Source organism: Notamacropus eugenii, chromosome 3 (assembly GCF_028372415.1).
Source record: "Notamacropus eugenii isolate mMacEug1 chromosome 3, mMacEug1.pri_v2, whole genome shotgun sequence".
NCBI lineage: Eukaryota > Metazoa > Chordata > Mammalia > Diprotodontia > Macropodidae > Notamacropus > Notamacropus eugenii.
Genome location: NC_092874.1, coordinates 210,244,126 through 210,257,593, shown reverse-complemented (window position 1 = coordinate 210,257,593; position 13,468 = coordinate 210,244,126). Strand labels below are relative to the sequence as shown.

At 35.0% G+C, this 13,468-nt stretch overlaps 1 pseudogene; it reads right to left on the bottom strand.

Moving 5' to 3' along the window:
- Window positions 1-1,383: 1,383 nt before the first annotated feature.
- LOC140533896 (fatty acyl-CoA reductase 1-like) lies at window positions 1,384-2,365 on the bottom strand (annotated as a pseudogene).
- Window positions 2,366-13,468: the final 11,103 nt, after the last annotated feature.

Here is a 13,468-nt window from a genome sequence, read left to right as displayed (position 1 = left end):
AAAAATGAGGCATAGACTAACATCCCAAACCATATACTAAGATAACTTCAAAATGGGTATATGATTTAAACATAAAGGGTGATATCATAAGCAGGTTAGGAAAGCAAGGAATAGTTTGCCTGTCAGATCTATGGAGAAGGGAAGGATTCATGACCAAAATAGAAACCAAGAACATTATGAAATGCAAAACATATAATTCTAATTACATTAAATTGAAAAGGTTTTGTACAAACAAAACCAATAGAACCAGGATTAAAAGGAAAGCAGAAATCTAGGAAATATTTTATAGCCAGTGTCTCTAATAGAGGCCTTATCCTTAAAATATGGAGAGAACTGAGTCAAATTCATAAGAGTAGAAGTCATTCCCCAACTGATGGTCAAAGGAGATGAACAAGCCATTTTCAGATGAAGACATTAAAACTATCTATAGCCATATGAAAAAATGTCCTAAATCACTATTGATTAGAGAGATGCAAATTAAAACAACTCTTAAGTTACCACCTTACACCGATCAGATTGATTAACATGACAGAAAAGGAAAATGATAAATGTTGGAGATGATATGGGAAAATTGGAAAGCTAATATATTGCTGATAGAGTTGTAGACTGATCAGACCATTCTGGAGAGCAATTTGGAACTATGCTCAAAGGACTATAAAACTGTATACCCTTTGCATCAGTAATACCACTACTAGGTCTGTATCCCAAAGAGATCATAAAAAAGGGGAAAGGACACATATGTCCAAAAATATTTATAACAGCTCTTTTTGTGGTGGCCAAGAATTGGAAACTGAGGGAATATCCATCAATTGGGGAATGGCTGAACAGGTTGTGGTATATGAATGTAATGGAATACTATTGTTCCATAAGAAGTGATGAGCAGGTCAATTTGAAAAAAAAAACAAACCTGTAAAGACTGATAAATAAACTGACACTGGGTGAAGTGAGCAGAACCAGGAAAATATTGTACACAGTAATAGCAACACTGTGTGATGATAAGTATGATAGACTTAGCTCTTCTCAGCAATACAATGATCCAAGACAATTCCAAAAAACTCATGATGGAAAATGCTATCCATATCAAGAGAAAGAAGTAGGAGTTGGATTACAGAACAAAGCATAATATTTTCACTTTTTTTGTTTTTTCTTTCTAATGGTTTTCCCTTTGGTTTAATATATTTTATATGATTCTATGTTTATAACCTATATCAGATTTATTGCTGTCTAGGGAAGAGGGTGCAGAAAGGGATGGGAAGGGACAGAGGGAGAAAAATTTGGAAATCAAAATCTTATAAAAGTGAATGTTGAAAATTATCTTTACATATAATTGGAAAAAAATAAATTAGTATTAAGTGGGGAGAAAAAAAAGAAAGAAATTGCATGTTATCCCCAGTGGAAAGGATAGTGATGACTGTTGTTCAGTTATATACCACTATGTTCTTTGTTCTATTAAATCTAGAATATCAGGCTGCTGTGAGACTTGTGTTGACTCTACATCTCCAGGAACAAGATCTACAAGGATATTGTTGGTGGTACACGTTATTTGAAGAATTTCTTTCCCTGCAGTAATAAGGAGACCATTATCTTTCCATTATGGGAAAAGTTTCTTCCAGCTGGCACTGACAATTGACAGTCTTACAATTGCCACATTTTGCTTTGTTCCTTCTTATTGTACAACATACTCAGTCAAGTTTTTTTTATATATTACATTTGTATGTAATATATATGTGTGTGCATGAAACATGTATATATTACATTTGTACATATTTTGTAAATATAGTATTAGATCTGTCTCCTATAAGTTTGGGAGTGATAACATTTTCTAGTCCATCATCCATTCACTTTAGAGAATCAGTATTTCTTGTGGTCAACAAGAGGGGGATAGACTATTTCATTGATGTTCTTTTGATTGCAGCATAAGCTCTTCATATATGCATGAACACTTCCAGACTCTTCATTATCTGTGCAACAAGAAGAAGGGGTTGAGTAGCAGTCATGTTTAGTTGAACTGCATTTTTTAAATTTTCATTAAATCTGGCAATTGCTACACCATGGAAGGATGATCTCTTTGTCTTCTTCACTAAGGGACAGTTTCAGTTTTGTGAGTTCACTACTGGTTGTTATGGTTTTTTTGTCTAAATTGTGGATTTTCATCTACAAGTCTTGACAAAAAGCTTGCCATTAATCACTTCCCTCCACTCACTTCTGTGGGTCTTGTCAGCTTTCTGCCTCACTAACATGTACATTGAATTCATCTTAGGACAAGACTAAAAGTAACTGTTCAAGAAGCACCTTCCTCAGGAAATCAGGAGCATTTGTGAGTAGGACATTCTTTCCTTTCATAGTTTTCTGGAATTGAAACCATTCTGTCCCAAAATCTGGGTGATGCAAAGTGGGGAGACTCGAAGAAGGGGGTGGGGAAGGAACCAGGCTATAATCACCTTTTCCACAGTGCAGTTATGTTTCCTATGATTCTCTCACTCCTTTCTCTCCCCACTCCTCTTCCCACTGTCCCTGACTGGCTACTGAAGAGTCAACAGGCAGTCACGCTTCCATTGACTGCCAGCCCTTTTTCATGAAGAATGCTTCTATAGTCTATATTAGGGGCTGCTTAACCTAATTCTCACAATCATTGGAAAGTCAAATTCCCAGAAAGCAGCTAGCAATAAACACTGAGGGTCTTCTTCCTAATTCCCACTCTTGCTGGTTAAGTCAGGTTCCCAGCATATAGCTGTAGACTTCAGGTAGGGTAGAGAACAGTCATGGGAAATTGAAGTCCTTATCCCAACTATGATGAGTTGAGGCTGAAGAGAGTTGGTTAGCTACATCTTCTCATAACAGTTCTATGAGTTATTTTCAAAGAGTTGGGGTTTTTTAATTCTTTTTAATTCTATTGGCTCAACCTCCGCACTGATACATCCTACCCCGTATCAGTTGTGAGTTACAGTTAATATGTCACCTATTTTATTAATTGACCCTGTTATTACCACCCAGTAACACTTAACCAATTAACATCAATTAGCATTTACAAAGGGATATGGACTTTGGAAAATATATCAAATTTTATTAACAATACATTTTGCTACATTCAAATACAAGGACAAGGAAGCACTGAAGTATTTAATACATCATTGTTTTGGAAGTGTGATAAAGCTCTATCTCTACCCATCCCCAGCTCTCAATTTAAGTCATTTTGGAATAGTATAGAATTTAATTTATTTTTATTTACAGATATTAAAATAAAAAACAAATTGAGAATGACTTCAGAATGTTGCTACAATCTAGTTCCTCTTTAAGAAGATATGATAAAGCATTTTTATGTGCTATCAAGTTCTTTGTTAACAAATTTTAAGTGTTTAAGTGCCTTCTATATACAAGACACTAAGAATAAAAAAGATGAAAATATAGCTTCTGCCTTCAAATAGTTTATATTTCATTGGAGGATACTCACATACACACACACACACACACACACACACACACACACACACCAATTTGAGGCCTAGGTCACTAACAGCAAGGGTGAGGAAGAAAGGATTCCTTTAGGAGGTGGCACATAGAATAAGTCTTAAATGAAGCAGAAGTTTCTAAGAGGTGAAGGGTAGGTACAAGGGAGATTAATTTCAGGCATGGTGGGAGAGAGGTGGGGGTTTAACCTGTGCAGGGGCACAGAGGATGGACAATAACAGCTTAGCTGGAACAAATATTTATGAAGGAAAAATATGGTGAAATAAGTTTGGGATGGATCTAGACTGGAGACAGACATGGAATTGGATTTAAATGAAATGGATTTAAATGTCAGGATGAAGAATTTGTATTTTATAGAAGTGGCAGTAGATATGCATGAGATTATATGATTTTATATGATTTTTACATGATTAATGCATTACTAGCTATTTAGGTTTGTAGGATACTTTCTACCAATAACCACAACCAAACATCAAGAGATTTATAACAGATAGTTAAATATAAAAAATATTAAGCAGCTTTGGAAACAAGATCAAACCATCTAAACTTCTGTGGTTTCTTATTTAAAATCCTTCAAAGGGTTTCCTATTGACAGAACTGATAATATAAATGTGATGTGAAAAGATCTAAAGGCAATTTAAACACCACCACCCCAACCCTTTTAGAGTTTTTAGTTTTTGTAAAGAATAATATTTTTACTACATTAAAACTAAGGGTTCAAATTATACCCAAGATTGTTCTGGATTCAGATAAAAATTCAAATCAAATGTAAATGAGGTTTAATTTTAGGGAAAATTCATATTTTTAAATGTCCTTTTTTTAAAAAAATATGAAGTCAAGAAGATAGGTAATAGGCACAACTATACTCATTTTAAATTTCCTTCAGCTGCCACCAAATCACTCTAACAGTGGTAATTCAGATAAAAATTCAGATCTTTTAAATTCAAATGCAGTGCTGTTTTCAAATTAGCTACTTTGGTTTCTCTCATGGTGATCTAATACTAAGTTTGCTATCTACAGTTACAAATCTCCATTACAAATTTGCTTATATTTTCAAAATGTTGCATAGGAAACTTGATTTTCTCTTCCTTTGATATAAATTGAGTAAATTGTATAACATATTAACTCTCGTCCCACTCTGGTGTCGTTTAACATCCCAAAGTAGTAATTTCTGAAGAATATTATGAACGTTTATTCAGTTAATATTCAAGTCTTATTGAAACTAAGCAAATTACCAGGATGTCATACATTCAAAACTCAAAACAAATAAGACTGGATTTATTATGTTCATTTAAAAACTAAACCATAATAATGAGATCGTATTTCTTTACACAAATACTTTATATACAATGCCCAGGAATATGCTTAGAAGAACTATGATGCCACGCATTAGAGAACATTTTCAGGTTTAAAAGCTCCTTGTTTATTTTAAGATTAAGCTAGGCTACTTTGTAAAGTGACAAGTCAATATCCAATAAGTAAAGTTGGCTGTTTGTGGCTAAGGTGTATTTAATTATCCAGAAATGACCAACATTTTATTGTTAACAAAATAGGATTCCATTTCCAAACCTGAGATTCTTTTACTTTTCAAATTTTCCTACACAAATTCTGTAATTCATTCTTCTATCTTTTTATTTCTAGAATATTAAGAATATTTTTTTCACTCTGGGAAAAAAATAAGATGTCACTTTATTTTTAAAATAGAGGGAAAAAACTTTTTTGAAGAAAAAAATTGGGTGGATAGATAGTACAGTGGATAGAGCACCAGGCTTGGAGTTAGGAAGACTTGAGTTCAAATCCAACCTCAGACGCCTGTGTACATGGCTGTGTAACCCTGGATAAGTCACTTCACCTCTGTTTGCCTCAATTTCTTCATCTGTAAAATGGGGATAAAAAAACAGTAGCTACCTCCCAGTGTTGTTATGTCAATCAAATGAAATAAAATTTGTAAAGTGTTTAGCATGGAATCTAGGACATAATAGGCACTATGAAAATTTTAGCTATTGTTGTTGCTAACAACATAGCTTTCTATCACTTTGCCTTTTGAAATATTTGTATATTTTTCCCTCCAACTACCTCTCATTATTCTTTACATAAGTGAAAAATAGAGGGGAAGGGAATGAGAGAATGGAGAGGTGTGGTGGAAGAGAGGGCAGATTGGAAGAAATGACAATCAGAATATAAACTGTACTGGCGTGAGGGTGGGGGAGATGGGGAGAAAATTTGGAACTCAAAATTTTGTGGAAGTGAATGTTGAAAACTAAAAATAAATAAATTTATTTTAAAAATAAAAAATAGACTAACCTAAATAGCAAAAGAAGTCCAAAAAGTCAATGAGGAGAAGAATGTTTTAAAAAGCAGAATTGGCCAAATGAAAAAGGAGCTCCAAAAGCTAACTAAAGAAAATAATTCCTTAAAAATTAGAATGGAGCAAATGAAAGCTAATGACTTTATGAGAAATCAAGAAATTAATTATAAACATAAAATTAAAGATATTCTGTTTCTGACTGGCTAAATTCTGAAAATTCAAACACAAACCTTAGAAAGAAAAATGGATGATCAAATATCCCATTTAAAGATATTAGATTATTTTCTAATATTTTCTTAAAATATAAGGTTCTGAAAATGAAGGTTTATCTATCATTATCCTACTCTTTTAATCTTCTGATGTATGCTTAGTTGTGTAGGACATCTCAAAAGGTTTTAGTGTACTAATGTTTAAGACTTTTGGAATACCCTGTATTGATTGTTTCTTTTAAAAAAAAAAAACAATTTTTACAGTTTTTTCAAGCTTATATTTTTAAATAAGCATTTTAAACTTTCACTACAATTTATTTTATCTCACGGGTTCTATTTGGTTATACTGGCACCCACAATCTATCCAGAAACAGTTTTTGTGGACAAGTTACATGGCATTGTAATTTAAGGAGTAGCCCATTAAACTGAGATTTTTTCTTAAGATACTAACGTTTGTTTTGGACAAGGACGCTGTTGAATTTACATCAAAGCTAATTGTGTCAACAAGCAAGATTCGGTCAATTTTGGCAAAGATCATTATTTAATGTTAGACATGAAGAGATTTAATACTTTGGAAGTTATATCACATAAATCAGAGACATCAAACATGCAGCCAGCTCATAACACTGCTGAGTGTGCCTGTACCAAATTAAAATATAATTTGGAAATAATTAACAAAATAAACAAAAATATAACATAATATAGATAAGGTTAATATGTGGTTTTCTACGTCAGCAAGTGGCCAGCAGGGATCCTTACACATGGCTAAGCAATGCCACTGATACAAATGATCAGTGTATAATTTAAAATCAGAACAGATATCATTCCAAAAGAATACTAAAAATATTTAAATCACAGAACTAGGTGTGCCATTCAGGCTACCTTTAGACTGTAACGATAATGACATGTAAATACAACACAGTTTTAGAGCTGATGGAAACATAGGCTCATTTAAGATTAAATTGGAACTTAAATGCCTGAACTGAGTGTTTTCCTCTGTCACAGTAAAGACTGAATTAAAAGAATATATGACTGCTTCAAACCACTGCAATGTATTCTACTGAATGATACACAAATATTAAAGTCAAGATAACTGTGAGAAAATGTTAGAGAATCTAGTGCAAAAGTTCATCTACGTGATTCTACTTTCCTCTTCTTTTTTCTTTCTGCTTTTCTTTTCTATTGCAAGATCTTCAATTTAGTCATTACAGCCACTGTTTTACACACCCATGATCATAGCAATTAATAGCAATAGTGATGAAAAATCCGAGGAAATAAACATCCCTCTTGAATTGAAATATAGGTATTTAGAAAATAACCTCCAATTCATAGCCACCAGTTCACTGATATGTTCAGTACAACAGACTGAAATCACCAAACACAGGAAATGCCCAATCTGAAGTCAATAATTGTTTGAAAGTAAGGTCCATGAGCAACAGGCAAGGTATTGTGGAAGCCTAAAAGTCCCCATAATCGTGGCTCAGACCAGTCAGTATGTGTGATCACCCAGAGGAATCATCTTGGCATAGGCTCAGACTTTGGCTGCATCTTCTCAGCCAAGAGAAACTTTCCATGCAGTGGTCCAAACTGACCACGGAAGGCCATGTCACTCACAATGGGATATTTATTAAGAAGATATAACAAGAACAGAAGTACAAACACATTCACCACCCCTACCCATCCCCACTCTGACTCATTGCTATACTGTCTCAGAGGTAAGGGAGCTAAAATTTAAAGCAGTTGCTAGAAAGCAGAAACCCTATCAAGTTCATTTCCAAATGTAACATAACTGATGGGCTAAATTGCTTGTTGACTTGCAGAAAACAGCATCATGGCTGCCCAGTTGATTCTTTGTTGTGCTGGGTCAAGTAGGTTGCTTATAGGAGTTGCCCTTGCATTTCCACAGGTTTGGCTATTTATACCCTCTATATGAATTCCAGTTCCTGGCCCCCTAGTGGTTTTTCTGACATTTTATTTATTACCGGTCATAGCCTAGAATGTTCCATCTCTAATATTCCTTTATCTATGATTAAGAAAGAATAGACACAACAAAGACAAAAACAACCACCACACAGGCTATGGGCCACATGTTTGCAGGACTTTTGCCTTTCTCCTCACCGTAGGTTTTTCTTCCCTTGATCACTACCAAGAAAGAGAATTTGATTTGGACCCTTCTTTGCCAAACAGTAAATAGATTGCAAAGAGCTTTAATTTGCTGTGTTTCAAAATCCATCTGAGGAATTGAATCAGGAAGAAAATGCTACACATACTCATCAGGATTACTTATTATACAGTCTTCAGTTTTGTACGAAAGTCTTCCACTTTACTAAAGGTCCATTATATATAGGAATATATATATAGAAATTTACTTATAGGAATTAACTCATTTTTTCAGGTTAAATTCTATTTCATTGTAAGTCTTTACTTTTTCCTTTTGAAATATTGTATTCTGTGATGTTTTTATCCTTAGTTGCTGCCAAGTAATGTGTAATCCTAACCATATTTCCTTGGTCTTTGATCTCTTTCTTTTTGGTTGCTTGCAGTATTTTCTTTCTCTTTGACTTGAAAGTTGTGGATTTTGACCACAACATCCTTGGGTGTTTTCATTTTGAAGTTTCTTTCAAGAAGCAACCAAATGATTCATTTCAATTTCAGTTTGACCTCTCCCTCTAATAGATTTGGGGAGTTTTCTCTTATGATTTTTTGATATGTTTGTGTGGGGTTTTTTTAGTGTTTGTTTTCAAAGAGTGTTATTATTGTGATGTGGTAGGTAGTCCTTTCTACTCCGTGAAACATTCTAAGTTGCTATTTCTGGTTCCAGGTGAGGAAATAAAAATTTGAGAGTGGAGGGTTTTCTGGCCTTATAGGACTAATTAGGCAATAAGAGTTCACAACTGGCTGTTTAGTGAGACTAATAGGTGACTTGGTGGTCTTAAAGAAAGATACCTTTCCCCAATTGGTAAATGGTTAAAGGATATGAACAGACAGTTTTCAGAGGAAGAAATTAAAGCTATGTATATAGTCTTATGAAAAACGCTCTAAATCACTATTGATTAGTGAGATGCAAATCAAAACAACTGAGGATGAACACAGCATCAAGGTCAGTTACCATGCTGATGGAAAGTTCTTCGATTTGAAAAGGCTACAAGTCAAGACCAAAGTGGAGGGACTGTTGGTGCACAATTTTCTGTTTGCAGATGGTTGTGCACTCAATGCAGTCTCTGAAGTGGAGATGCAACAAAGTATGGATCAATTCTCTGCTGCCTGTGCTAATTTTGGCCTAATAATTAACACCAAAAAAACACAGGTGCTCCATCAGCCACCACCACACCATCCTTATGTGGAACCATTGGTTACAACAAATGGAGAAGTTTTGAATGCTGTGGATAAGTTCACTTACCTTGGTATTGTACTTTCCAGGGATGTACACATTGACAATGAGGTTGATGCACACATTGCCAGAGCTAGCTCAGTGTTTGAGAGACTCTAAAGAAAAGTTTGAGAGAGAAGAGGTATTAGACTGACTATGAAACTGAAGTTCTACAGAGCCATTGTGCTGACTTCATTGTTGTATGCCTGTGAAACATGGACAGTCTACCAGCACCATGCCAGGAAACTGAATCACTTCCACTTGAATTGTCTTAAGAAAATTCTGAGGATCACCTGGCAGGATAAGGTACCAAATACTGGAGTCCTTGTTCGAGCTGAACTGCCAAGTATTCAAACTGTGCTTCAGAGCTTACAACTCTGATGGGCTGACCATACTGTTCAACTGCAAAATGTACATTTGCCAAAAAGACTATTTTATGGAGAACTCACATGGGGTATGTGATCACATGGTGATCAGAAGAAGTGATACAAGGACATTCTCAAGGTCTCTCTCAAGAACTTTGGATTTGACTGTGTGACATGAGAGACAGTGGCACAGGACCACTCAACATGGCATGCCAACATCAGAGAGGGTGCTGTGCTCTATGAGCAAAACAGAATTGATACAGCACATAGTAAACGTAGAATGTGGAAATTTGGAATATTCACCCCAAATATTTACACAGATTATCTGTGCCCAACCTGTGGTAGTGCATTTCAAGCTCACGTGGGTCTGATCAGCCACAGTTGGACACATTGAACTTCACATGGTGATGTCATTTTGGTCCTCTTCAAGGATGAAGAACAACAACAAACCAACCACATCACACCTATTAGAGTGGCTAACATGACAAAACAGGAAGATGATAAATGTTGGAGAAGATGTGGGAGAGTTGGAACACTAATTCATTATTGGTGGAGCTGTGAACTGATCGAATTATTCTAGAAAGCAATTTGGAACTATGCCAAAAGGGCTATAAAAATGTGCATACCCTTTGACCCAGAAATAAGGCTTCTAGGTCTGTATCCCAAAGAGATCATAAAAATGGGAAAAGGACCCACATGTACCAAAACAATTATAGCAGGTCTTTTTGTGTTGGTCAAAAACTGGAAATCAAGGGAATGCCCATCAATTGAGGAGTGGCTGAACAAGTTGTGGTGGTATGAATGTAATGGAATGCTATTGTGCTATAAGAAATGATGAACAAGAAGACTTCAGAGAGGCCTGGAAGGACTTATATGGACTGATGCCAAGTGAAAGGAGCAGAACCAGGAGAACATTATACACAGTAAAAACTATAGTGTGCTAGGAATTTTTCTGGCAGACTTCAGCAATGCAAGGACCTAAAATATTCCCAATGGACTCTTGAGACAAAATGCCTTCCACATCCAGAGAAAAAACTATGGAACTGGATCACAGCATGAACCAGAACATTTTCTCTTGTATTATGTTTTATTTTGGTTTGATTTTTCTCATGGTTTCTCCTATTCATTTTAATTCTTCTATGCAACATGACCAATATGAAAACGTGTTTCTTAAGAATGTTTGTGTAGAACACAAATAAGATTGCACACCATCTTGGGGAAGGAGGAGGGATTGAGCAGAGAGTAAAGAGGAGAAAATCTAAGACTTATAGAAGTGATTGTAGAAAACTGAAAATTAATAATAAAAAAAAACAAAAAAAGACTCTTCCTTAGCCATAGCTAAGTGATCTTATGTAATTATAGTGAAGGGTGAGGGTCTTCTCTACTCTAGTAACATTCTGACCCCACTAATGCTCTCCATGTCACCTTGTGCCAGGGATTTTGACTGCTTCAACCCTTTTTTTGTTTTTTTTTTTCCTGATCTTCAGTAAATGAGTATCATATAGTAGATATGTTAAAGACTAGAAGCTACCTTGTGAGTTGTAAAATACACAAAAATTCTGTAAGAAAGATAGAAGGGTAGCTACAGTCTCTTCCAAGATCGCCCTCTACCATTATCACCCAGTAACTGCTAACTCTTTGAGGTTCACTAAAACCAGTCTTATTTGGTATTTCCCAAATTCCAGGATAATCTCCTTGTTTTCTCAATGAGTTTGGTGCTTGGCTCAATCTTTCCTCATCAATTCCAACATGCATATTTGGGGACTTCAGCATACATATCAATACTCCTTCAAACTTCCTCACCTGAAAGCTTCTCAATTTACTAATTACCTATTACCTATGGCTTCCTCCATTTCAAGAATATTCAGAGATAGTCATACCCTTGATCTGGACAGCACCCACAAATACACCAACTCCATGTTCATAAACTCTGAAATTATCTCATATGATCACAAATTGTTGTCATTCCAACATTCCTTCAGTCTTGCAAACTCAAACACTGTTCATCCTCATCATGACCTTCAATCTCTCCACCCCTTAGTTCTTCCCCTGTCAATCACTGCATGTACTTACTGGCTCTGCTCACTGTTTTCCTCATCTTGATTCCTTGATGAACCAGTTCAACTATAGACTGTTCCATCTTTCCAGTCTTTTGCCTCCTTATCCTATTACTGAACTTGCCCCAACAAGTCTTAACCTTGTACACTCCCATCATCTGCTGCATTTGGTCCTATTCATGTGCTGCTGAATAAAGCTAGAGAAAACCATGAAATTGTGCTGATTATATGCCACAACTTGTTCAGCTATTTCCCTATTGAGAAACATTACCTCCATGTTCAATTCTTTACCACCACAAAAAAAAAGAGTTGCTATAAATATTTTTGTATGTATAGGTCCTTTTCCTTTAATCTCTTTTGGATACAGACTTAGTAGTGGTATTGCTGGATTAAAGGGTATGCTCAATTTTATAGCTCTTTGGTTATAGTTCCAGATTATTCTCCAAAATGGTTGGCACAACTCACTATTTTACCAACAGCTCATTAATGTACGTATTTTTCTCATCCTTTCCAGCATTTGTCATTTCTGATAGGTGTGAGGCAGAACTTCAGAGCTGTTTTATTTTGCCTTTGTCTAATCAATAGTGATTTAGAACATTTTTTCATATGACTATAGATGGCTTTGATTTCTTCTTCTGAAAATTGTCTGTTCATATCTCTTGATCATTTACCAATTGATCAATTGAGGAATGACTTTTATTTTTATACTTTTGACTCAGTTTCTTACATGTTTGAGAAATGAGGCCTTTACAAGAGAATTTGTTATAAAAAAAAGTTTATATTACTTCCTTGTCTATGGTATTTTTTATCAAAATGCAGTTTCCCTGATTATCTATTTTAATTAGGTTCATTTTTACTTTTACTTTGAGATCATGATTACTACTTCTGTCTTTTTTACTTCAGTTGAAGCATAGTTAATTCTGCTCCAGCCCTTTATTTTAAATGTGTGTGTGTGTCTTTCTGTTTCAAGTGAATCTAATGTATACAGCATATTGTTAGATTCTGCTTTCTAATCCATTCTACTATCTGCTTCCATTCTATGGGCAAGTTTATCCCATTCACATTCACAATTAAGATCACTAATTGTGCATTTCCTTCGATCCCATTTACTTCTATTGATCTTTCTTTCTTTTTATCCTGTCCCTTCTCAAAAGTCTTTCTTATGAGCACAACCTCCCCCAATCTGTCCTTCCTCTTGTTATTTTTTCCCCTTCTATATCTCTGATTCTCTTCCCTTCCTATCTCTCTATTGGGTAATATAGATTTCTATATCCAACTGATTATATATTCTTCCCCCTTTGAACCAATTCTGATAAAAGGGTTCCAGAATTACCTGCCACAATAGTTTTCCCAGCAGATTTTGTCAAATACTGAGCTCATCAATTGTGTTCGTATAGTTCCTAGATTTGTCTGGACAGGTAGATTCCCAAGTATTTCATATTGTTTATAGTTATTTTAAATGGAATTTCTCTATCTCTTGCTTCTGGGCTTTGTTAGTCATACAAAGAAATGCTGATGATTTATGTGGGTTTATCTTATCCTGCAACTTTGCTAAAGTTTGTTGATTATCTCAAATAACTTTTTAGTTGACTTGCCAGGGCTCTTTAAGTTTATCATCATATTATCTGTAAAAAGTGATAGTTTGTTTCTTCATTGTCTATTCATCATAATTCCCATATCTATGTACAATT